Source organism: Lepisosteus oculatus, chromosome 14 (assembly GCF_040954835.1).
Source record: "Lepisosteus oculatus isolate fLepOcu1 chromosome 14, fLepOcu1.hap2, whole genome shotgun sequence".
NCBI classification, from domain to species: Eukaryota; Metazoa; Chordata; class Actinopteri; order Semionotiformes; family Lepisosteidae; genus Lepisosteus; species Lepisosteus oculatus.
This window is the reverse complement of record NC_090709.1, coordinates 10595328-10596642: the sequence shown is the minus strand read 5'-3', so window position 1 is coordinate 10596642 and position 1315 is coordinate 10595328.

Sequence of the window (1315 nt, the reverse complement as noted above, 5' to 3'; positions counted from 1 at the left end):
GAAGGGTCTTATTGGTCAAAATACTGTGCCTGTCCCTCTTGTGGTACCTTCTATCTGTGATGCCTCTTCCCTAGAGGATTGAGAGAGAGATTCAACAGCTGGTGGTGGGCTTTGTTTGGAGGGGGGACCCTCCACGGGTTGCCTACGACACCCTTATTGGAGAAGTCTCCATGGGTGGGCTGGGGCTGTCTGATATCGACCTGAAGATGAAGAGCGTCCTTAACACGGATAATCATAGCATCTCTATGGGACGTCACCTCAAGACCTGCAGGGGTGTGGGGTGGGAGGCTCTCCTGATGAGGCTGACTCTGGGGCTGGTGGAACATCTGCCCCACTTTTACAGGGAAGTCTTGCTGGCATGGGGGGAGTTCATGTCTCCTACATGCCGAAGATGAGAGCCCCGCTGCTTGAGCAGCCTCTGTTCCTCAACCACCCGGCTCAGGTCTCGATGGCGTAGATGTTTCTATGAGGCTGAATTGTCTAAGTTCAGGGATCTTCTTTACGAAATAAAGGATGGCTTTCTACCTGCTCAAGCTATTGTCGACACTGTGCAGGAGGTTGACGATGAGCTGTCTGGCAGTTAGATGCGCCAGGACTTTGAGCAGCTCAAGCTCAGCCTCCTGGACAGCTGGCTGGAGAAGCTGTGACCGGTGCATGGCTCAGGGAGATGACAGTGAAGTGGGGGGACCATGGGGTGAGCCTCCTGGGGTGCACCACCAGCGTGTTCCACAGGCTGATTGTGGCAAAGCAGTTCAGGGCACCGGTCTTGGAGGTGGTTTGGGGAAAAATCTTTCCCCACTTTGATCCGGCGTGGCTGTGGGCATGTCTGAAGCTGCCTTTCCTGCCCCAGAGGTTAAAGCAGCTCGACAATCTCATCCAACATAATTGCATTTTATGAAAATGGTGCTGCAGCACCTTCTGTATGTCTGTTGTGTCCCATGGCTTGTGAGAAGAAGAGAAAGACCCATATCTCTTTTGCCTTCCGTTACTCCCACTCGGGGGTCTTCCCACTGACTCTGTGAGGGGCAGGTGTGTCCAGTAGATTATCGAGTGGAAGTTAGGGATGTTGGAGATGCAGCTCCTTGCATTCACAACAAGAGTCACCAGCAGCAGCAGTAGTGCCTGCAGCTTTCCATACTGTAGTGGTTATCATGTTTGCCTAACGAAAGGTTTCCCAAGCGGAAACAAGCCACCTTTTTTCGCATGCTTCTCAACTGCATAAAGGTCCCTAGCGACAGGCCATCTTTTCTCAATGTATTTCTGGTGTTTCATGGCATTTCGGACCAAATGCACTTTCCTTCTGTACACGGAGCTG